This window comes from Gorilla gorilla, chromosome 13 (assembly GCF_029281585.2).
Source record: "Gorilla gorilla gorilla isolate KB3781 chromosome 13, NHGRI_mGorGor1-v2.1_pri, whole genome shotgun sequence".
Classification (NCBI taxonomy): Eukaryota; Metazoa; Chordata; class Mammalia; order Primates; family Hominidae; genus Gorilla; species Gorilla gorilla.
The window spans coordinates 114,672,751-114,698,681 of NC_073237.2; positions in this window are offsets into that span (position 1 = coordinate 114,672,751).

Here is a 25,931-nt window from a genome sequence, read left to right on the forward strand (position 1 = left end):
TTCAGAATGTCTCAGCTTCCTTTGCTTTAACATTTGATGACCGTGACAGTCATTTACTTGTGACCTCATTTCCCACTATGAATTAGAGGCCTTTTTTCAAGAGATTCCATGCATCTGCGCTTAGATTGAGGTTGGGAGAACTGTATATCCCCCTAACTCAAGACGGCAGCTACCTTTTCAGCTCAGCTATAACTAGCACTCTCTGACCCTCAGTCCAAGGCAAGCAAGCTCAATATGCCAATACTGATTAACTTGTCTCATTATTAAAGTAAATAAATAAAAATGCTTGAGCGTCCTTCCTAACCAGATCAGATTCAAGGCTCTGAAGATACAAAAGTAAATTTAAAAGGGATCCTTCCTTAAGGGATCTCACAATCTGTGCGAAGACTGATATATACCCTGCAGGCAAGGACTCAATCCTTGACTGCAGTGTACATATTTGGATTGATAATTACTGAAGTCACAGATTGAGCAGAGTGTTCAAATCATATGGAGAAAAGAGCTATGAGTCATTCTGGGTGCAGCAATGAAGGTGAAAGAAAAGCATTAACTCAGTCTTGAGGATAAATAAGTGTGAATTTACCAGAGAAGTTGAAAGGAAAATCCACAAAACTAAGATGGCCCAAGCCAAAGCATGACATTCTGAAGGCGCATTGCATATTTCTGGAGCGGTGAATACTCTGGTATGAGCCTAGGATGGTGCTTGACATTTAAAGAGAGCTCAATAAATATTTATTGAATTAGTGAGTGAATCAATAGCTAAATAATTATAATTATTAACAGTGATAGCTAGATTTATTAGATTATTATTTAGTATTGAATTCAATATTAAGCACTTTTCATATATTGTATCACTTAATTTCCACAACAACCATAGAAGACAAGCATTGTTATTTTTTCCATTTTGTACATGAGTTTCCTAAAGCTCTGGGAGGCAGAGAAACTTTTCCAATGTCACATGGCCAGTATCAGTATCAGAATTTGGCTACAACATGACTGCACGACTTTAAATTATATGCACTTAAATTGTTTCACCTAAAGTATACAGTGTGTTGGAAAAGAGGATGGAATAAGAAATGTCTGGAAAAATACATTATGGTCATATTGTGAAGGAAGTTGAATGCAGTATTATGAAATTTGCATTTCACCCTGTTATGAAGGGAAAGCTGTATAGAGTTTTCTAACCATCGGTAATGCAGGCCCTAAGTTGTGTTTTAGAAAGGCAGTTGGAGGGTGGTGAGTCATAGGCTAAAAAGGCAAGAGTCTATATGGTGCAGAACCACTTGGGAGATATATAAATAAATCTTCTTCTCCATATTATCCCTTAGCCTGCTTTTATTTTGATAAATAGTATAGCATGCATATGGTTCCACATCAGTACATCTGCTTAAATTCTCATTATTTAGAAAAAAAAATTTTCACTATGAACAAATGTAAATGTAAAAAGCATGGAAAATAAAATCCTAACCCTGTGCGCCCATCATGTGCTTTTCATAATTATCAAGCCATAATTTTTGGATAAAATTATCAAATTTTATTGTCTATAACCCCCACTGTCCATCCTATTTTGAAGCAAATTTTGAAGCAAATTCCATTCTTGACATTATATTTATTTACTCATAAATATTTCTACATTGCTTTCTTTCTTTTTTTGGTAGAGCTTGGGTCTTGTTATGTTGCCCAGGCTGATCTTGAACTCCTGGCCTCAAAGAATCCTCCCACCTCAGCCTCCAAAGTGCTGGGATTACAGATATAAGCCACCACTCCCAGACAATATATTTCTTTAAAAACCCCTTATCTTACATCCTCAATCCTGATTTTCTAAAATAGGATTCCTGAACCTATAACTCAGGCCAAATCCTGCCTTCTCCATCTTTGTCTGCCATTATACCTAACAACAGTTTGGGCATTTTTGCATTTGACATAAATGAATTAAAAACAAGAATACTATTTCACGACCAGTGAAAATTATATGAAATTCAAATTTCAATGTCTATTAATGTCTATTGTATTTTACCCAAACCACTATCATTCATTTATGCATTGCTTATGGCTGCTTTTGTGCTGAAATGACTGAGTAGAGTAATTGTGACAGCGACCATGTAAGATACAAGCACCTACACAATCTCCTCAATTTTGTATCTTGGCTTACAGAGCTTAAACTCTTTAGTGATGGTGAGAATCACAAATTCCTGGGACCCACCACAAAGGTTCTAATTCAGTAAGTCTGGGGTGACGGCATGAATATGAATTTTTTGGGAGTTCCCAGTGGGGGCTGATACCACTGGTCAGGCGCCTGAATTTCTCTGACCTGATAAAAAAATGAGCAGGGATTCAAGACAAGAAAAGTGATGGGATTCTAATGGTCAACTCTTCACTGAATCCCTTTCACAGTGCCTCATCTGAGGGTCTCAGCCTCACCCCATATCAACACAGCAATTGCAGCACGAACCTAATCAACACTTGACCTGTCATTGCTTCTTGGAAAAAATGAGGAAGGCGTCCTGTCACAAGTGAATCACATTTTCCAGGCAGATATTTATTCATTAGATGCATATCACACCTTTACTCAGAGTCTGGATCCTAAGCTTAAAATATGGGTAATTATCCAGTCACAAAAATAACCGCTCTGCATCGAGGCTTTAAACAAAGTGAGGAAGGAGGGCCTGGTGAACACTGAGGATGAGAGAAAAAGACTAAAACGAAAAGTTCATAATGAAAGCCTCTATTTTTAAAAACTCAAATGTCAATTTTCCAAAATAGAACATTTTACCCCCATTTTGTCCCCAGTCTGAATCTGACATATTTCTCCTCTGCACTGCCTTTCTGTGAAGAGCTGTTCTTTTCCTTGAGAGTCAGCGTGGTGTGGGAAAGAAGGGTGGGCTTTGTAGTGAGAGAAGACTAATCCTAGCTCTGCTCCCTTCAAGCCACATGAATTTGGCTACGTAAACACTCAAAAGCTTGGAGCTCAGGGGCTAAGGTGATCAAATCCTTTCCATTTGCCTGGGACTTCCCTTCTTCCCCTGCTGTTTTTTGTTTCTTTTATTTTCTATTTATTTATTTATTTTTTTCTGAGACAGGGTCTTGCTTTGTCTCCCAGGCTAGAGTGCTGTGGCATAACCATGGCTCACTGCAGCCTTAACCTTCTGTCTCAGCCTCCTGAATAGCTAGGACCACAGATGCATGTTACCATGCCTGTTTTTTTGTTTTTTGTTTTTTAATTTTCTGTAGAAATGGGGTTTCGCTATGCTGCCAGGCTGGTCTTGAATTCCTGACCTCAAGCAATCTTCCTGCCTTGGCCTCCCAAAGTGCTGGGATTACAGGCATGAGTCAACATGCCCAGCCTCCCATTTTATCACTGAAAGTCTCATGTCTTGGGAATCTCTTAGTCTTCGGCAAACCTAGGTGTTTTGTCATTCTGTTGCAACACCTGTTAAAATACAGAAACAGAAACAGTGGCTCACGCCTATAAACCCAATGCTTTTGGAGGCCAAGGAAGGAGGATTACTTATGGCCAGGAGTTTGAGACCAGGCTCAGGATCATAGTGAGATCTCATCTCTACAAAAAATGTCTAAAAATGTAGCCAGAGACGGTTGTCCATGCCTGTAGTCCTAGCTACTCAGGAGGCTGAGGAAGGAAGAATGCTTGAACCCAAGATTTTGCATTATGGTGAGCTATGATTGTGCCACTGCACTCCAGCCTGGGTGACAGAGGGAGACACTGTCTCTAAAATAACAAGAATAATAAAAAGCAAAGGGTTATATTAGCTAGTTTAGAGGGCTGTTGCAAAGGCTTAATTATATAATACCAGCCATAGTGGAGGCAACTACGGAAGGTTGGTTTACTCTTTCCCTTGTCCCCAGATATGACTCTGAAAATTCTGGCATTCTACATGAACCCTCTCTCTAAGGTACAGCTCACACATACCACACTCTAATCCTTGTAGAGCATCTTCCACTAGCTGTAGTCACTCTGGACTCCAACCTCCACTGCCTCAGTACAGAGCCTCATGTTACTATGTCCTGAGCTCTTGGCATCCCAATTCCATTCTCTGCCTCTCCAATACATCTCACGAAGAGCTCTTTCTGAATCATCAGTCAAGCACGTTGTTTTAGAGCTACACCCCTTTCTATGACTCTCTTTTCCCTAACCAAAACTGAAGCCCCAACTCTTCAAGAGGCTACTGGAAACCCTCTACAAGTGAGTGATCACCTCCTTTTATGGCCTAACCTCCTATGGTCCACATTTCAGTTTCAATGATTTGCTTGGGGTTCTCCAATAGTGTCAGCTCTCTATATAAGGTTTTTCCTCTGCCAGAAATGTTCTCTCTGTATCCTAAACTGAGGCAGTGCCTCTCAGCCATGGCAGTATTGATGGTCAGGGCCTGATAGCTCTTGTCTATAGGGACTGTCTTGTGCATTATAAGATGTTTAGCAACATCCGTGGGTCCATGGTCACTAACCCCTACTCCGTAAGTGTCAATATCCCTCCACACTCATCAGTTATGAACCAACCATCTCTCCAAACAATGCCAAATGTTCCTCAAGGGACAAAACTGTCTACTCTTGAGAACCAAAATTGTCTACTCACTTCTGCTCACCATCAAAAATCTAGCCCTTCTGATATTCATCAGGTCTTCCTAACACATGCTTATGCTTTGCTTTGCATCAACTGCTTAAGAATATTGTTTTTTCTCATAATATTGAGAATTCTTTTAAAGAAAGATCTGCTTTCCCTTTTTATCTTTTTACTTTCTCCATGATCCAGTATAAACTCTTGATTAGCAAGTCCCCAAGTAAGTATTGGTTGAATGAACTTTAATGTCAAATAGATGGCTTTTTGTTTGTGCTTTATGTTTCTTGATGAAAGTTAACCCAGTGTTTCTTAGCCCACTAAAATCATCTAATATTACTAATGCCTTTAAATAAATATACCTTTAAATAAATATATATGTATGCACGTGCATACTGCTAAATTTGTAAAGTTTGAGTTTACAAGCATCTTCTGAAGTCCATAAAGTTTCAGAAAAGAAAGGTTTTCTCATCCTTCTCCAATCCCGTTTTGTATTCTAACTTTGGTTATTTTCCCTTGACCTTCCTTTTTCAAGCTTGGTCCCATTTTACCTGGAATTTCAACCTTTGCTTAGCTTGCAAGTCTATATTGCTGTGCTAGCCAGTTATGCAGTCACATTTGCTTCTTTCTATCTTGTCTCTTTTAATCAGCTACTCCACTAACTAGTGGCTGGCATAAAGAATTCGTGCTAAGTGCACATCTGTTCACATCTGGCACATAAAGGCCTGTAGGTCACATTTGTACAGGCAGCACAGCTGACTTCACAGCAGTCTGAGAAAAGAAAAAAAATAAAAAACTCTGGCCTAAAAATTTTTTTGTATTTGATCAACCACAGTAATTGGGGCATTTCCAGCTGGCATTCAGCTTGGCACAGGGAACAATGAACGAGGCAGGTTAGGATCAGGGAGCTGGCAGTTGCCAAGAACTTTTCTTCTTTTGGTTCCTTCTGGACTCCAGCATAAGCAGTGAGAGAGGCTTGTCCATCTCATTCTGTCTTGCAGTGTGCCCTCTCTCAGTTTGCTGAGACCAGTCAATGTCAGACCATTGTTTCTAAACAGCAACCCTGACTGTCCCCAGCTTGCAAACATTAGCAAATACAGGCAATGTTCTTACAAATAACAGAGATTGTGATTGTCTTTCCTCACTCTGGTCCTGCATCTAAAGTAACAGATTGGAAAAGGGAAGTCAAAGTTCTGGATCCTATTGGGAAGGTCAGAGCCTCCTTCTGATTTATTGGGGGCCTGCTGCTGAGATCAAGAGGCAAGGGGACACCTTGGGAAGTAGCCAGGAAAACACAGGCTGGTGTGGATGAAGTCCAAAATGAACTCAGGTTTTTGCATACAAAAATGAAATGAAAGTTATTTGCAAATGCTCTTCTGGGACAAATTGTTGAAGGGGCCAAATAAGCATTCACTGGGGGCCTCAACTAGATGTTGTATAAGGCATTTTTAAATCTTGATATTTCTTTCATTTTTTTCCATCAACTTAATTATTTCTACTCCCCATATTATATTGTTCTTTAATTTACATCCAGTAATACTTTCTATGTACTTCTCTATCTCCTGCTTCTCCCAGCTGGATTTTTCCATAGTCAGAAAGCAGCTGAACTCCATAGGATATGATATGAACAAGAGCAGGTAAGACACTCAAATACCTTCCTCAGACAGCCATCGTATCTGACATTTCACCATGAAGAACTTAAAAAAAAAACATAGAAATTTTGATCCTTGAGTCCTTGAGTGTTACTGTCACTTAGTATGATAACATCTGAAGTTAATACTGATAAATAGTTTGTTGGAAAAATAATGATTGCTAATATTTTTCACTGCTGGCTAGTCTTCCAAAGAGTTTCATGTATGCTACCTCATTTGACCTGCACATTAATCTTGAAGTACAAGTAGGTACGTCTCTGAGAACTAACTCATTAAGCTTTATTTTCTCATCTCAGTAATGGAAATAATGATGCATTCTATTTGCCAAATACTTGGGGGAGACATGAAGCAGAGCAGAGAAATACATATTTATATACACACACACATTAAATGCAAAGCAGTCTACAAAATATGAATTTAGTGGCTAAATATGTAACTCCTGAAATCAAACTTTTTCCTTTAGTAAATTGTTCACTTGTAGATGAGGAAAGTAGGGTACAGGGAGGGCAAGTGATACATCCAAGATCACGCAACAATTAGTAATTAGAACGAGGTCTTCACACATTACATCTAGTGGGTTTTTTTTTCACCATTTTATCTTCCAACTACACTCACTTCAAGATAATTCAGAGCCAGTGAATCCATCCCAGAAGGATGATGACTTCAGCAGACAAGAATTGTTACGCTCTATCCTCTTGTTTGGTTAAATGTGCAGATAAATGCTGCCTGAACCACTGCCATGGAGTAAACAAATCAATGGAAGACATGACCTCTGTGTTTAAGGTCTACTTATGAAGCTAGAGAATCCGTGCATGAAAACTAACCAATAATATAAGTCAAAACAGTGATATAAGTAAATGATGTTACAGAATTCTGGACAAGAATAGGAAGATATCCAAAAATGCTTCTTGGAGAAGGTGGAGTATGAGATGAATCTTGATTACATTTAAATAGTAAGGAAAAGTTTCAGAAAGCTGATCGCATACACAGGAATACACCAAGGAGCACTCAAGGAGAGAGCGCTTACTTTAAATGTGGATGAACATAAGTATAGAAGTTAGAAGATATGATTCCCAGGACTGACACCACCACTTTACTGTCTCTGAGAACGAGCCTCATTAAGCTTTCTTTTTTAATCTCAAAATGGAAATAATGATGCATTCTATTTGCCGAGTATTTTGGGAAGACATTAAGCAGAACAGAGAAAGAAAGAAATACATATGCACATTAAATGCAAAACAGTCTACAAATGTCAACTTAGTGGCTAAATATGTAATCCCTGGAATCATACTGTTCCTTTTGCTAAAATATTTTTCAATTGAACTATAACCCACATGTATAAAAATGTACAATGCACAACATTAAATGTACAAATAGATGCATAAAAACCAACTACATATTAAGGAAAAAATAAAGAGAAGTTATTGGATAAATAGGAAAAAAAGACTTAAACAAGCATCTCAAAAGAAGAACATATTCAACCTCATTAGTTGTTAGGGAAATACATACCCAAATCACAAAGTGTTATCACTACACAGGCTCCAGTATATCCAAAATAAAAATAACAAGAACATACAATACAAAATATTAGCAAAGATGTAGAGAAATTAGAACTTGCCTGCACTGCTGATGAGAGTGTACATTGTTTCAATTACTTTGAAAAACTGTCAAACAGTGTTTGCTAAAGCTGTTCAAATAAACACCCTATGACATGGCAATTCCATTCTTAGGAATATCCAACCGAAATGCATATATTTGTGCACTCCCAAAAGACATAAAAGAATATTTATTCAGCAGAAATATTTTAAACCTTAACACAGCAAAAATAGCAATGGTAGAATGGATAAAGTACAGTATATTCATATAACAGGACACTAAGCAATGCCATGAATAAACTATTTCTAAATGCAACAACATTGAAAAATCTAAATAATAACAACAACACCCAGCCATAAACAATTGCGTATTGTATAAAAACCATATATGTAAAGCTCAAAAACAGAAACAAAAAACAAATTGATTGTGATAGAAGTCAAGATAGTGGTTACCTTTGGGTCAGGGGAAGAAAGGACCAGGAGACAGCATGAGTGTCCTCCTGGGATGTTGGTTATATTCAATTTCCTGAGCTGAGTGTTAGTCACATCTTATACAGGTGCGTTTAACTTGTGAAAATTCAAATTGCCTTCTAAATCCCAGCTCCAACATCTAAGATCTATATAAACTTGGACATATTTTTAACTGAGTCTCAATTTTCTAAATCTCACAGAACTGTTTATTTAGATGATACATGTAAGGCATATAGTGCATTGCCAATAATATAGTAAGTGTTCAATCATCATTAGCCTTGTAATCAACGTTACTACTCGTAAATAAGGTTCATAAAAGTACTTACACCTAGGGTTTTCATGAATAGGCTATGGAATGGTCAAAATTTTACACTGCTACTGGCATGTAATACATTCTCAAAAAAATAAAACTTTTGAAATCATGATTATTGAAACTTGAGCTTGCACCATCTCTGGCCATTTCCAGATACTGAAGGTCAATGTCTCCCAATAAACCTTGATATTCTGAGAAACATACACAACATGAAGTCTGTCTGAGACACTGGGGAGGTACCATGTTTGCAGATACCAGCTCCAGAATGGGCCAGCATCCTAGCGCCCAGCTCCTCTCCCTTTCATTCTACTTATGAGCGCATGTAAAGTCACTTTCTGCCTTGCTTGTGGAGCGTGGCCCAGGTGTGAAACATTCCATTTCTAGCCATAAGGGAGCTGTGAAAACAGAAGGTGTTAAATATTTATCAGGTTCATCTATTTGGCTTCTTTTTTAACATCTTATTTGCAGGTTAGCAAGGAAACAGGGTGATCTTATGCAAGAGGCTGTAGACCAGCAGCGTGTTAACTTTGGAGTCCAACAGAATGGGCTTCATTCCCCGCCACAGCCACTGACCAAAATGACACTGGGCCAAGCCATTTCAGCTCTCTGTGCCTCTCATTGCTTGTCTGTAAAATGAGAGTAATAACATACCTACTTCTTAGGCTTGTCATGAGAATTAAATGAAATAGTTAAAAATATTGCACAATTTTGACATGTATCTGCATGAAAGGATAATGCTTATTTGTATTTCATTCTGTTCTCAGTCTTGCCTATATTTATTTCATAAGTTGAAATATAATTTACATGCTATAAATTTTTCCATCTTAAAGTGTTTAATTCAGTGATTTTTAATATACTCACATGGTTGTGCAAACATCAGTAATATGTAATTTCAGATTGTTTTCATCACTTTTAAAAGAAACTTCATACCCATTGGCAGACATTCCTCCTTCCCCTCGCCCCTCTTTTCCTGACAATGAGGAATCTACTTTCTATGGATTTGCTTATTATGAATATTGCATACAAATGAAATCATTCAATACATGGTATTTTTTGTCTGGCTTCTTTCACATAACATGTTTTCAAAGTTCATCATGTTGTAGCATGGATCAGTATTTCATTCCTTGTTAATGGCTGAATAATATTCCATTCCAAAATGTATATTACATTTTGTTTATTCTTGACTATATTCTTAAGGAAAATTTGAAATTAGCTTAGAAGAATGCTTAAGGTCACAGATTAGCTTTAATGTTCAGATTCCTAAAGTAGAAGTTTACACTAGGCTTAACATCGAGAGATGCCATTGCGTATTACTGAAGATCACAGATTCTGTAGCCTGATGCTTGCTTCAGGCAAAAAAGCCTGAAGCTTGAAAGCCAGCTTCATCACTTCTGACTGTACGAATTGAGGAAAGTAATATTATTTTCTCCTGTCTTATTTTTCTCAACTGTAAAATAAAGATAATAATATCTCTCATGTAGGTTTATTGTAAAGACTAAATTAGACTTTTCCTAGCCCAGAGATGCAGAATTAGAGTTTTTATTCCTAGTACCTTTTTTTCCCCTAGTCCATAGTCTCATTCTCCTGTACATGAGAAATAGTAAGCTATTCAGAGTTTCTGGAAATAACTCCCTTTCTTAACAATGGAAATGGGCCTCTCTCATTAGCCCCAGTGATCAGTCTTCATCACTTGAACTACACAGAAAGTTACCACTGTCAGGTGTCATCTGCCATCCTGGGATTATAACTGTGAGGTAAAGTAGCATAGTTCTTTTTTGAAGATAACTATATACCTAGGACTATGCCAGTCAATTCAGATGAACTGGGACTTAAATACTGACTAGCATGGCTTTATTGGCCCAATTTTGGCCTCAAGCAATTAAAAATAAAAGTTATTTTATAATAGTCCAAAAAGATAGCTATTAATGATATAAAAATAAGCTAGGGTAATAGAGCATATATACATGCATGTCTATCTATCTATCACCTATCTCTCTCTCTTTCTCTAATCTATATCTTTCCAGCTATTTTTCTGCTACCACAACTTAAATTGGAGCCAGTCATCAACATATGCTGAGATCAATTGAAAAAGTCATTATGTAAGAGTTCAAGAGGTGTATAGAAGTCCTTGTGTGTGATGGATTCTGAATTGGGCCTTATTTATTCCCATTCTTTTCAGCAGCTTGTTTCATTGGTTCAGATCACTAGACTGGGACTAGGTATCCTGAAGATCCATTCTCTGCAATCGTCCATGGAAGAAGCAATCACCTGTTAAATTTAGATTTCTTGAATCTGCCAAGACTCTGACACAATGATAAACAGCCACCGTTTCTAGTAAAGGTTGGGGAAGCTCACTCTTTCACTGTTAATTGCTTTGTGGTACTGAACCATAAAGATGACAGCAAGTCAGGCCACAGCAACACACAATTATGCAGGGACGGCCACCCATCTTGATGACATTAAGGTCATTTAATCCATCTCCAGGGTGCTGGTTAATTGGCTACTACTAGGGTTAGGATATCACTTTCTGAGTAACTGAGTATCTGCAGGAACTTCTTGGAAAATTACAAAGAAAATTGTTCTCTTACTCACTGTTGCTACTGTCACACAGGGAAGGGGGGTACTCAGTGTTCTTTATTTTTACTTTCAGGTTCTTTATTTTTATCTTACCTGTGCTCTTCTCAAGGAGAAGAAATACCGATGTAACTGATCAGATGTCAAGTTATTGATTGGACCATACTGGATAGTGGGTGTGAGGACTCCCTGCCATTAAAATATCCAAAACCCTCTCCCTCTTTCTCTCTGTCCCCTCCCTATCTTGCTAAGCTTGGATCATGTTTAAGATCAAAGATCTGATATGGGATTTTGGGGGGAAAAATAGAGGAATAGTAATATTTGGACTAAAGAGGACACTCCAGGTGCTCAAGTCCTGCTTATGAGAATATATATGGTCAGAGTTTCCACTAACGATAAACTCTCATATTCCTTACGATTTGAAAATGTTTTGTACATGGAAATTTTCTTTAAGAATTACATTCTAAAGAGTTTCTACGTTATTGAAAACATTAAATCATTTCCAGTTCTTTGGCTTAATTCTATTAAATGGCAATACTCCCTCCCCACTCACATCATTTTATCCTTGTTTCTAAAACTGTTTTTTGGTAGGTATCACTGGAACATTCTGCAGTGAGAGGTTTTGTAATTTGCCTTTATATGGTTTCAAAGAGCCTGTGCCAGAAGAAAATGTAAATGCAGTAAAAAATAGTTGAATAATGTAAGAGAAAAACACTGGCTAAATAACCATCATTTATTCAAAAAATTATTGATTACCTATTTTACACTGGTCATTCTTCTAGAAATTGGGATTACAGAAGTGAACAAAAGAGTAATAATCTCTGCCCGTGTGGATCTTAAGTTTTGGTAGAGCAGATAGATCAGTAAATAAATAAAATATTCAGCCTGCTAAATAAGGGCTATGGAGAAAAAGAGAGTAAACAAACAGCCTAGGATATTTTGGCTCAGGAGGGAGCTGGACTTTTTAAACATGGCTTTCAGGGAAAAGGTAAGTCAGAAGATAACATTGGTATAAAGTTTAAAAAGGTAAGAAAGAGAGCCATATGATATCTGTGGCAGAGGTAATGGCAAGTAAAAAGACCTTGAGGCAGAATATTGCCTGGCATTTTTGAGAAACTGTAAGGCAATAGGGCCAGAACAAAGTCTAGAGGAGAAAAGTAGAAAATGGGGTTTGAGAGGAAACAAGAGACTGATCATGAGAAAGCATAGACACAATCTAGTTTAGATGTTTTTCATTCAACTGTATTAAAGCTTAATTTATATGCAACAAAATGGACCTGTTTTAAGTACACAGTTCTATGAATTCTGACAAATGTGTATTGTTGTATAACCACCAACATAATCATTACATGAAGCATTTTCATCATCCCCCAAATGTCTCTTGTGTTCCTACCCTCAGCCCAAACATAGCACCTGGTCATGTAGGATTTGTTTTCTGTCATGATAGTTTGCCTTTTCTATAACATATCCTACAATATATACAATGTATATCATTTTTATGTTATGCTCCTTTTACTTCACAATAAAAATAAATGAACATGCAAAAGCATGGATGAATCTCAAATGTGGTATTCCCTGGTAGTATTTTATTGGAAGAATTTGCCAAAATGTGTAAATCCACTGTAATAGTCTGTTCTCACATTGCTATAAAGAACTACCTGTGACTGGGTAATTTGTAAAGGAAAGAGAGTTAATTGACTCACAGTTCTGCAGGCTGTATAAGAAGCATGGCTAGGGAGGCCTCAGGAAACTTACAATCATGGCAGAAGGTGAAGAGGAAGGAGACACATCTTAAATGGCTGGAGAAGGAGGAAGAGAGAGAACAGGGGGGTGCTATATGCTTTTAAATAACCAGATCTCACGAGAACTCATTCACTATCACAAGAACAGCAAGGGGAAAGTCTTCCCCCATGATCAAATCACCTCTCACCAGGCCCTTCCTCCAACAGTGAGAATTACGATTCAACATGAGATTTGGGCAGGGACACAAATCCAAACCACATCCTCCACATTCACTTGTGGATTGAACTTTGTATTATTTCCAGGTTTTAGCTATTAGGAATAAAGATGCTGCAAACATGTGCATGCAATTTTTTTTGTGATAAAATAAGTTTTAATCTTTTTCAGGTATATTCCTAGAATCTTTTTCAGGTATATTCCTCAACTGGAATTGAGTCTTCCAATCCATTAACACTGTGTATCTGTCCAGTTATTTAAATCTTTACATTCTCTCAGCAATGTTTTGTAGATTTTATTGCATGGGTCTTATACATATTTAATTAAATTTATTCAAATTAATAAAAATTTTATATGGTATTACAATATGGTATTTTTTCTGTTACACTTTTTTTAACTAGTTAATAAAAAACACTTCTGGCTTTAGACGTTAACTTTGTACCCTATTGATTGTTAAAATCACTTAATAGCTCTGGTAGCTTTTTAAATGTTTTTTCTATCTTCATACAGCACTAGTTAGGACTGTTGATACATTGCTGAATAGGAGTTATGAGAACACACACAGTCTACATATGTCATAAGCCTCATATTATGTTTTTGCTTTAAAATTAAGAATGTTTTAAAAATTAAATTAATCATAAACATTTTTTAACATTTACCAGTTCTGTGCTTTTCATTTTTTTCTCTAGTTCCAATTTTCTATCCTATTTTCTTTTACTTGTCAGAGAAACTATCTTTAATAATTCTTAGGGAGTATGTCTGCTGGTGACAAGTATTCTCAGCTTTTTTTTTCTTCTTTCCATCTGAAAGAAGTCTTTATTTTCCATGAGTTCGAGAATTCTAGGTTCATTTTTGTTTTCTTTCAACACTTTAAAGATACCATTGCATTATCGGTTTGCATAGTCATTCTTGTTTTTGTTCCTCTATAATTAATTTGTATATTTTGCCTATTGTTGTTTGAAGGTTTTATCTTCATCAGGAATTCTCAGCAATTTGATTAGGGTGGGCTTTAATGTGGTTCTCTTTGCTTTCCTTTCTCCTTTTGAAGTGTTTCAGATTCTTGGATCCCTGGATTTATTGCTTGCATCAAATTGTAATTTGTTTAGTCATTATTTTCTCATTTTTCTTTTTCTACCTCTTTCTTTTTCTTTATTGGACTCAAATTGCTGTGCCTGATATTATTCTGTAGGATACTGCTCTATTTTTTAAACTATTTTGCCATTTGCACTTGGTTTGGATAGTTTCTGTTGCTATTTCTTGTAATTTACTAGCTTGTATTATGATGTTGAACCAAATTGATAAATATTTTATTTCAGGCAATGTTTCTTTATTATGTCTATGTCTGTTTAATTCCTCAAGCACATTATTTATACAATTTTTACTAGCTAAATAAGAGTTCTTGCCTTCTAATTCCGTACTACCTTGCCATTCTGACTCTTGTTCTATTGACTTTTTTTCTTCTCCTGGTTATGTGTCACTTTCTTCCTGCTTATTTTCATATCCAATAAATTTTAATTGACTGCCAAACACTATGAATTTTACATTGTTAAGTGCTGAATTCTGCTGTTTTCCTTAAAGAGAGTTGAACTTAATTTGGTCCAGTAGTTATTTATTTGCAGATCAACTTGATAATTTTGAGGTTTAATTTAAAGCTTTTTTATTGTGGGTCCAGAGTAGCATTTACTCAAGAGCTAGTGTCACCCCTCCACTAAGGTGTGACCTTTTGGGGGTCTTTAGTCAATGGCCCTGTCTTCGTCAAGTTCTCTTCATTCAGTCCAGTAGAGTATTAAATGATTGCTAGCCTTGTGGGAGCTTAGCAAATATTCAAGCTCACAACTCTATAGTAATATTTCTTTCTGTAGAATTTGTTATTTTCACATGGTCTTATCAATTTTTATCATACATATATGCAGATTAGTACTAGGTAAAGGACTCCAGGTGTCTCCCATACTGATTTTTGAGATTTTTGCTAAGCATGGCTCTCTCTCTTTTCCAAATTCTGCCCTTAAAATTCTAGCCTTCTTCACCTCCATAAATTCTGATCTCTGTATCCTAACCTCACTGAATGTATTAAACTTAGCTACCATAGTGGTCCCAAAATTTTCTCCAGATGGAAATTCTGGGGGATTGTACATCACACCCTGTTGGTTTCTTTTCTCAGTAGTCGCAATCTGTTCTGCTTGTTTGTCCAATATCTAGGGGGAAAATTTTTTTTCATATATGTTGCCTAGTTTTCTGATTCTTTAGAGTGGGAGGGAAAATCCTATCGCAGTTACTTTCTCCTGGGGAAAAAAAAAAATCCCTCAATCTAGTTCAGATTTTACCACAGAGACAGTCATTTGAAACTTCCAGGACTTAGCATTGACATTTGTAGGGTATGATTGATGGTTTTTATGGTCCCATCCTCTCCTGGCATGCTGTCTTTATAACCCCTTCCTATGGCTCCACATACAAAGAGAGCAGAAATGTGATGAGCAATACGCCAGCACTGCTACCAGCTTGGTCAATTTTAGCGTAAAGATATTCCACAGGCAGGGGGGAAATGCTGCTGGAGAAAGCAGGAGCCCACAAGAGGGATAGTTCATGTATATGAATAAATAAAGCACTGCTGGAGTTTTTGACATTTTGGAGAGGAATTCATTATGGTTCATAGGTACAAATGTAATGACCTTCAAATGCCTAGTTATGTTTGCCAAACACATTATTCTTAAGACTTCTTAAAGGGTATTGTGAAAGTCTCGTGGACTATGTTTTTGTTGATTTCTTCCTCAACTGGATACTCAGCGTTACTTCACATAGGCATCAGTACTACATTGGCTTATACAATAGTGATCAGAATATATACAAAGTATGAGAAACTGTGATGTCTACTACTCAGTTCTGCTCAAAACTAGCTGGGCAAGGCTGCTTGTTTTCTTATCCTTCATTTATCCATCTGTGTAAACATATAAAACTATGCTCCTTAACTAATTTCAAAATTGTTTAATTTAAAAATGACAAGATGAATATGTACTTCTTGTAAACTATAAAGAGATATAAAAATATGACAGCAGTAGCATAATACTATAAGTACATGGTGCTTTAAAATCTATGTGTTTCATTTGTCAATCTGTTTTGGAATGTTTCTTTTGCTCTTCAAATGTTTCTACAAACTCAGCATAGCTAACTGTGGTCCTTGAATATTTTATAGTGAGATGTTGGGTCTAACACTTGACAATGTAACTGAAACACATGTGCGAGTGTGTGTGTGCATGCATGTGTGTGTGCACACATATGTATGTGCACATGTACGTATGTAATATGTGTGAGTGTATGTCCATCCCCTGACTCAGCTAGCTGAACCTCCAATAGAATACATATCCATGAGAACAAAAAATTTTCTAAAGATACTAAAATTATAAGGAGAAAAATATGGTCAAAATATGTTTATGGCTAATCTGAAATTAGAGCTACCTGTTCAGAAAGAAACCTATTCCAACAGAGAAGTCTGGAGGAATGAGTTGATGATCTTTACATATCTTAATTCCCCCACGTGTTTTATAAGAAGAAAGCAAAACTTTGAGTATCAGTATTCACTTGTTAGGATCTGGGGAAATAAATGTGGTTATTTTTCTTATGAATAAATATATTATAATAAGGATGAAGAAGAATTCTTCCCATTGGGACCCTTTCTGTGTGGCCACTGGATTGTTAAGAGTAATGGTCAGCACAGTGTGACAGGGACAGAATAATGCAGAGGTCTGTGGCACTGAATCAGATGTTGACATTGCCACTTATTAACCTTGTGACTGTGGCCAGGATAGCCCCTGCTTCTGGATCTGTTTCCTTGTCTTAAAGTAGGAAGGAATGTTCTAGATGGCTTATGCTGTCATCCTACTTAAGATTCTACTTGCCTCTGAGCCAGTGTTATGAAGAGAGTCCCTGGAACACACACATTCAAAAGAATCTACCCCATGGCACCTAACATTCTGAGATTTCACAATTATTCCTGTGGACTAAGCTCTCATAATGCAGACACACATCTTTGAAGTTTAAATATACCAGGAATGTTAACATAGCACTGCCCATATGTACATATGTATTTGTTGATGAGAGCCATTTCCTTTATGACAAAAAAAAAGTAGCACAAATATTGTGTGAGCACCAGTTTATCAGAGATTTGCAATAGGCTTCCCTCAAATATTCATATAGTTCCTAAAATCCTGAGGTTAAATTTCACTCACGTTCCATTCAGAGAGTTGGTTCTGATTCACTCCATGCAACTCCCAAACAATCATTCTCATTGAGCACTATGTGGTTTGAGTTTGAGAGGCCTCTGATGGAATAGCTGTCAGGGAATACTGGGACCATGTAGGGCAGGGGTCAAGATGGGACAAGGTGAAGCTGCTGCTCAGATCTCATGAACTAGGGTGGCACTAAATCTGGAGATGTGACACTTTACTAAACGATGAAGAGAGACCAGTACAACATGGGTCCTGAGCAATTATATTTGGATATTAATTACCTATAATATTTCACTATTATAATCTAGGTTGTAAATTTCTTACTATTATAGTGTGACTCTGATTCATATGTGTGAATCACAATAGGTTATAGAAATAAATCACTGAAAGAAAACATAGCAGAGCTGGTGAAAAGCTAACAACCATAATCTGTAGACATACGTTGCCTACACAGAAAGGAAAAGTTTCTATTAATTTTCACATCATTAGTATTTAGCAGTTTCTAGCACTTAGTGTAGCTCAGTAACTCTGAAGGATTAAACCCCGTATTTAACATCATGGGAAAAAAATCTTCAAAATATATTTAAAATCTGACCACCTACATCACCTCCACTGCTACTACCCTGGGTTATGCCATCACAGTCTCTAGTCTTGTAGTAGACACCCATAGTCCCTCTGATCATCACAGCAGCCTGAGCGATCTTATTAAAATAAAAATCAGATCATGCAGCTACCTCTTCCCAAGCCCCACTGTGGCTTCCCTTTCTGACTAAGGGAAAGCCGATAATCTACAAAGCCATACATAATATGGCGGCCAGTTTCTGCTGACTTCATCAGCAAATTTGCTCTACTTGCCCACTCTGTTCAAGCCACAAGTCTTCCCTGTGTTGCTGTCAAGTACACTAGGCCCATCTGCAACACGACTTACACCTGCTCTTCTCTCTGCCTGGCATGTTCTTCTCTCAGATCACATCACATCTCGCTCACCTCCTTGGGGTCTTTATTCATTCCACTGAGGCTTTCTCTGACTATTCATTTAGAATTACCATGTTCCCAATGTTCCTGATATACTTTGCCAACTTATTTATCCCCCACAGCAACTATTGCCTACCAACACTTGTATTTTGACTCATTTGCTTTTTTAAAGTTGTCTAGACTGCAAACAATAGGCTGATTACAGTCTACTGAAGTAGACTGTAAACTCCATAAAAACATGGTTTTTTGGTCCATTTTTACTCTTTTGAGGCTCTAGTGTCTAAAAAAATGACTTACTCATGAAGGATACATGATAAATATATTTTCAATAAATGGATCAATGGATGGAAAAAGGGAAGAAACAGAAGAAATGAATGCTGAAGGACAACTAGTGCCTAGAAATAGGACTTTGAATCACTCCAAGAAAAGTAAGCTTTGCCTGGGAACATAAATTGAAATTCTTATTAGGCTTGTACCCTGCCAGGGCATGGGCAGTTCACTGGAGTCAGAGGTTAAGCAACTTGCTTGGTATCACTCAGTGATTTAGTGGCAGAGCCGAGCCTGGAGCCAAGTCACAGGCTCCTTTACCACCACCCACCCATCCACCCCCTCAGGCACACAGACTTACTATGAATAATCATTTGCCAGCTTCTAGAATTTTTTTTTTCCTCTGGATCATGACTTTGCATTTTAGAAGTAAGAAATTATGAAAATTCAAGTTATAGAGTTTATGAATATAAAATAACAAGTAAAACAAAACCTTCTATGTATATTTTTATTCCTTTGCTCCTGATGACTAAAGGGACATTTTGATGCCCCTTTCTATTAGTAACCACATTCAATAGTGAGTTGACAAGGATGTTCAGCTACTACTGATCATGTGCCTGCAACTCTAAGGCATGACAGAGGATCAAAAAGAACTTTGTGGCATGTTTCCTGCTGTTCTTATCTCATTGATGAACCAAAACTAATAATGAAAAACAAACAAAAAAGAGAACAAAATATGAGGTACATGTGTTTATTACATTAATCTTGCAATGTATTTCTAGCATATAAGAGTTTCTCAAAAATACTTTTAAGAAGAATATTACTTAGAGGGAGGAATGGAATGGAGAGGGACTCTCTCTTCATGTTATCTAGGGAGTCAGGTGACAGGAAAAGTGAAAATAAAATATTTGTAGAACCATTGCTTATTAATAATGAAAAGAACTTTGGAGCTCCCCTCCTCTCCTGCCAATGACTGGTTTCATATCACGCACCCTATGGGCAAACTGGGGTATGAAACAAATCATGTGATATCAGTTTGGAACTAGTCCTCATTTCGTGCAATTTTTATACACTGAGCTGCGTTTATCTAAAAACCAATATTTAATGTCACATTCCAAAAAAAGACAGAATTGCTATAGAAGAGAACTAAAATTTCAAGTGACATAACTATATATACCCAAGGTAAAGACATCAAACTGTAAAAAGGCAAGAAAATTAGGGCATATTAAGTGAGAAAGTGAGGATTTATACCTAGGTTGTTTGAGTTTAGGAACTATCCTTTTCTCATTAACTATATTGCCTCCAAACCTAGAATTTATAACCATCATGGATGTTGATATTTCAGTAGGAATAATTGGATCATAAAACCTTAATAAAGGTGATCTTGAAAGGGTATGAAATAAGTTGGGGCGTTTCATCCTTTCAAGAAGTAACACTGCTTTGCTTCCATTCTGCACATGAAGAAATTGAATTTCCCATTGTATAGAACTACAAAGGGTGGATGTGGATTTGAATTCAGTTCTATTTGACTACAAAGCCCCACCTCTACAAAGGACACTGGTTGCCTTGGAGAAGATACCCTGGGGAGTGGAGAGAACTATATAGAGTTCATGGAGGCTGGAATCACTAAAAGAACACTTCACAATTTGGTTGAAATTCTACTTTATTTTAAATAAGTATGAATGGAAATAGTGCCTTCCACAGTTAGGCAGACAACAGGAGTATCTAGCATGTACTAAGGTCTCAATATTTGTTCAACTGAATTATAATAATGTAACAATTATATAACAATTATAACTATACATTACTCATACTAATATTATAACTAATTATAATAGTATTAGCAGTGGAAGAGATCCGAGTTACCCGGAGTTACCGGCGTCCAATCCGTACACATCTGCAACAATCTTACAGCAATCTCAATTCCTGCCTCCTCAGAAGAAGGAATTGGACTGAGGGGCATGAGGCAGAAAAAGAGACCAAGGCAAGTTCCAGAGCAGGAGTGGAAGTTTATTTTGAAAAGACTTTAGAACGGGAAAGAAAGGAAAATTTGCTTGGAAGAAACCCAAGCGTACGCCTGAAGGTCCGAGAGAGGAGAAGACAGCAAAAAAAGTAAATAAATTTAAAAAATAAAAATAAAAAGGCGGGTGGGGGGAACAGGGATGGGGAACATTTAACCGTGATCCTAGAGTTTATAGGCTCGCCACTTCCCCATGATTCTGCCCTTAGGGGGGGCTTTCCGCATGCGCAGTGCTTTCCTTACCCTTTGGAATTGAGCAGGAGCAGTGTGTTTAGGGAGTTACATACACGCTCATCTGAGGCATTTTTCCTTTTTCTGGTGGCGTGTGACCCGGAATGTCACACTTTGCCATTTTGTCTCTTAACAGGCATCCCCAAGAAGCTGCTTCTCCCGGGGGCCTTCATTCAATTAACACTTGTAATGTTAACAGGTGTGGACAATCAGGAAATTGTCTCTCCCTGGCTGCCGAATTATCATTTTTAGAGAGGCAATGCGATAATTGCTGAACCATCACCCGAAAGCCCCGTCTTGCCCCGGCGCACGCCTATCTACCCGGAACAATATTAAATCACTTTCACAGGACCTCAGAGCAGTATATCCAGAACCTAAAATTATACTATTAATGTTATTTATTTGCGTATTTGTCTCTCTTACTAAACTTGAAGACTCATGAGGGCAAAGAGAACGTAATATTTCTCCCTACATCGGGTGCTACTATAAACATTCATGTAGTAAACAGTCGAGAAACAAATGAGTTTGTTTCTATGAGATATTCAGGGTAAATATTATTTTTAGAAAACGGAGGCTCTGAGTGATTACTTTTCTGCCAAACTAGCAAGTGGTGAAATCGGTATTTGAATTAGAATTTTCATTAATTAATTCAATCTTACATTATTTATATTCTACATTTCAGTAGATGTTATATTACCTCTCCAATAGAAATGTGAACATTTTTCTGTCTTCCTTTTTTACCTGAGCATTCCTACTTCCAGTCACCTGGGAAATTTTTTAAAAATATGCCTGGACACTGTATGTCATTTAATGCCTTCTCTGTCTCCTTTCCAAGTCTCTCAGGTCAAAGATTTTGCAAAGCCCCTATAATTGTCAGATAAATAAAATCACATTGCTCATAATTACCAGGGACAATTCTGTGTAATTAGATGTTAACTCTAGTATCCCCTCTCCTTTATGACTCTGAATAAATACCTGTTCCTGTCTCAGTCTGGGAAAAAGCTCGGTGGAAAATGTAAATGCTTTGTTGCTCTCCATGTAATTAACTACCATTAAAAGCCACTAATTAGATCATAAGTTTTAAATAAGTTGCCCTAATTACCTTTGGTACATGGTGTATTGAGTCAGGAGGGCAAGTCCTTCAGAGCCAAGAAAACTTGGCTGTGTCACTAAGAGAGTTAACAGGGCTATTGGGTTCCTTTTTCCCCCATTCATAAACGGGAAAATAAGAACGTAGGGAATGGGATGGATACATGCAGAGGTAAAGATTTTGGGTAAAATATGTATGCCTGGGCAAAGCCAACCAGGGAGTATCTCATATTGTCTCTCCGGAAAATTTCTTATTAGCATGCAAGATGGAGTGACAACAAAGATTGTTATAGGACAGAGCCCACCACCTCCTAACTACCTATGAGTGTTGAATGAAAGGCTGAATAAATGGGTGAATGAAAAACTGGATTCGAGGCAACATGGCTTGATAGTTAAGAACCTCAATTTTGAAATAAAAACAATTTATAGGTTTGATTTTTTTCTCAGATAATAGCTGAGTTCGAGAAACTCCATGAAACTGTTTTCTCATTTGTAATGAGGGATAATGACTTCTAACACCCGGTTTGTGATGATTTAAAGACAATGCGAGACTAGTATTTCCACATAGTAAGCTCTCAATAAATGTTAGCAGTGATAATGATGATGTGGGTAATGATGAGGATGGTGATACAAAAGGTGCAGTTTAGAAGTTCTCAAATGAGCCTCATTGCTGAAGATATCACGAGCTCCTTTTTGTTGCTGTTGTTTTTGTTTGCGTTTTTTGGTTCCATCACACCATTAGACCACCGCTAACAAATTGATACCAGAACATTTGCTAGGCCCTTGGTTAATGCTGGAGCAATTAAAAAAGAAAATACAGTTCTTACTTTAAGAAGTAAACATTCTGGTAAGGCTATTGATGTGAAAAAATAACACCATTTGTGAGACAACAGAAGCCTTTACAAGGCATTGTGTGAAAAGAAGCCCAGGAAAACATCATGAATAGGTAACATCAGTGATCCATTTATTGAATCATTCCCATCTTAAAGTATTTAATATATGGTCATTGTTGCAAGGAGCTATAACAAGATAATTATAATAATGGTAAGAGCAATAGCTAACATTATTTGAGCATATATTATGTGCCAGAATCTGTTCTAAATGATTTATGAATATTAGCTAATCATCAGAAGAAACCTGCAAGTAGAAACAGTGAAATGGAGGTTCATAGTGATTTCATTAGTTGCCACCATTAACCTGTGAAAGTCTGCAAATGGTAAAGTCAACATTCAAATACGACATCTAGTTATAAAACTGGAGTTCTTAAACCGTACACAAGACTGTCATGATTGTGAAGGGAAATAATTGGGGTTTCATTCACTTTGAACTGAAAATTGTGAAAGCTAAGTATTCTATTAGTATTTCCCATTCACTTTCCCTGGGCATCAGCTTCTTTATCCTGTGAGACTCAGGGAAGGACTAGATGGCCTCTTGGGACCCTGTACATGTTTCTGTTTGATGTTTTCTTATATCACTAAGAATCTGGGTAAGCCAAACCTTCTCATGCGTACTAGTCTCCATAGAGCCAAGGCCAAGCTTCCACTTGACATAGAGCCAAATACAAACATTTATCTTGTGTCTCTGCCTCTCTATTTCCAAAAGAGAGTATCACTCTGCTCTATTAGCATGTTGTATGACAACAGCTGTCTCTGCTTTGGCTCCTCATGACTGCTCAATATGAATATTCAATAGAAATTAGGTAGACATTCTGACACCACATTTACATTTCCCATGGGAAACAATTCAATTTACCCAGATGGGGTCAGATATCCATTTGTAGACCAATGATATTTATGTCATGTAATTCTCTCTCCTTGACTGCAAACTTCAAGTTCCTTGCTTCTAATAAGTAGCCTCATGGCCAGGTATTACAGCACATCTGTGCATGACCAATTTTGCAGGAGCTATAGGTGTAGGTTCTCTGCAAAGGGAACCTAGGAAAGATGGGAAATGTTCTAGCATGTCAGTTCTTAAACCTAGTTATGTATCTAAATGTGTTTACTCAGTTGTTCAACATATATATAATGAGCATGTATTATAAGTAAGGCAATAAGCTGAGTGCCTGTAGTTTATAGATAAAGGACACAGTTCCTATTTTCAGTATATAATTAGAGTATATTGTGATAAGTTCTGATAGGCTTATGCCCAAGTTTCTAGTATAAGAAGTGCTGAAAACTTGCTCTAATCAAGATGAGGCATGGCCAAAAATGGTTTTATGAAAGAGATGGATGCTAAGCTAATCCTAAAATTGATAATGATAACTACTATGCAGAGCAAGCTGTAGGAAAGAAATTTCAGAGAGAGAGGAGCACTTGCAAAAGATATTAGTGGATGATCATTTTTGGAAACATTGGCATAAACTAGTAAGAACATCAGAAATTTTTGAAATAGAGTCCAGTATCAGCCTTTTATGATACAGATAGCTGTTAAATTCTTAGTGTTCTGCTTAAAACTGAGTGGGAAGGAAATTAGCTTTGTCCTTGGTATGTAAGTTAAGGGGAGGAATTCTGACATGAGAAGGAGAGTTTTGGATTTCTCTATTTCTTTTTGGTTTACTGTGAGATACAAAATTGCTTAAAATTTTAAATATAAGAAGACATACATAATTTACAATAATGGAATGTTAAAGCAACTAAAAGGTTATTTGTTGAAATTTAAAAAACGTCCGTTTTGGAGAAAATATTCATTTCTGTCCAGAGATTATTTTTGTCCACCATGAGGCAGTGAGGTGTTTTCTATTTCCCCATTTTTTCCTTCCCTTAGGGACTTGGAGCAAAACAATGGGGATATTTGTAATGATCTATCTGTCTCTGTATTCTTTCTGAGGTCTGAATGACAAGTCAAGCAGAGAAATTGAATTTTTCACTTCTCTAAACACTTTTGGCCCCTAGGAACACTGGAAAAGGTCAAGAATTTTGCAACACATTCTTCCCTAGGCTACAGGATCAAAACTTCTTTTTTAAAAGGTTGTCCAAGGCCCAATGAGATAGTCAGGCGTGATGGAGAATATGAACAGCATTTGTGCCCTCTGTGGTAGCGCGTCCTCCCCTTGGGAGGTTTACTTTGAAGACAGCTTCTCTAGAGAGATTTGTTGCTTTCATTAGAGCAACTTTAGAAGAAAAAAAAGCATAAACTGGGAAATGTGTGGGTGAAGATTCTTGCTTTTCATGCCCTCCCCTTTCATTTTCTATTTTTACTTTGCTCTCTTCTTTCCCTTTTTTCTTTTCTTTCTGTTATTTCTCTCTACTAGCTGCTTTTATCTTTTTTCTTAAATTTTTAAAACAACCTCATTGTCAACTTTTTTTATTTTGCTTTGTTAACCCGTGTGATAAGTATCCTCTAAACTGGCTCAAAATGATCCTCTCCTCTGATATTCATGCCCTTTGTAATTTTCTCCCTTCGATTTGTAAGTTGGACACACTGTCTTGCTACTAATAAGCAGAGGATGATAAAAGTTACAGGATGTCACTTCCAAGATGAAGTTAGAAAAATTATATGAATTTTGTCTTGCTTGTCCTCCTTTTGCTCTCACTTTCACGGTCCTCCCTCTGCCTATGAAGAGGCCTATGTGGCAAGAATTTGATGTTTTCAAACAATAGCCACTGAGAATCTGAGGCTATTCAGAGTCTATAGCCTTCCAATAGCCATGAGAGTGAACTTGGAAGAGGATCCTTCTCCAGTGGAGTCCTCAGGTGACAGTCAGCTTGATTAGCATATTAATTGCAGCCCAAGAAAAGATCTTGTGGCAGGGGACACAGCTAAGTGCCCCTGATTTTATGACCCACAGAAACTATGAGATAATGTGTGTTGTTTTAGGTCACTACATTCTGGGGTAGTGTGTCATGCAGCAATAGATAATTAATGCAACCTATGATGTTTCATGTTTCTCCTCTTCATTAACTCTTTCATTTGAACCTCTTTCAATTCCTCTTTTGTCTCTGTCATAGTTCTGGGGTGCACTAATTTCAAAGTGTGTGTGACGTTTAAAACTA